At 56.9% G+C, this 371-nt stretch overlaps 1 protein-coding gene across 1 annotated transcript in view; it reads right to left on the bottom strand.

The window, feature by feature from the left end:
* Positions 1-371, bottom strand: part of LOC104464835 (lysosomal alpha-glucosidase-like) — a 9,055-nt gene that overhangs the window by 3,555 nt on the left and 5,129 nt on the right.

Here is a 371-nt window from a genome sequence, read left to right on the forward strand (position 1 = left end):
CGTGCCCGGTGGGAGCGGCGCCTCTGCCTCTGCTTCCACAAGCCCTGGCAGCACCTGGGCCAGAGCACGTCAGGGAAGAGCTGTGATTTCTGCGCACTTTGCCTCACTCCAGGAATTTTGGCCAATTCATTTTTCCCTGTATTTTCATGCTGCACTAAAATCCCCCTCCTTGCAGATGGCAAGGGAGAGCCGGTGGGAGCAAACGGCTGGGAAAGGGTGGGACAAACTGGGAAGGAACTGCTGCGGAGGAGATCTGGAGGCGGGTTTCCATTGTGGAGAACCTTCCTTCACCCCAGAAATAGGAAGGGAGAGAAATCAGATGACCGGCCTTGGGCAGCACCACAGGCTCCGTTAGGCTCATATGACTCCCA

Source organism: Pterocles gutturalis, unplaced genomic scaffold, assembly GCF_000699245.1.
Source record: "Pterocles gutturalis isolate BGI_N339 unplaced genomic scaffold, ASM69924v1 scaffold6558, whole genome shotgun sequence".
NCBI classification, from domain to species: Eukaryota; Metazoa; Chordata; class Aves; order Pterocliformes; family Pteroclidae; genus Pterocles; species Pterocles gutturalis.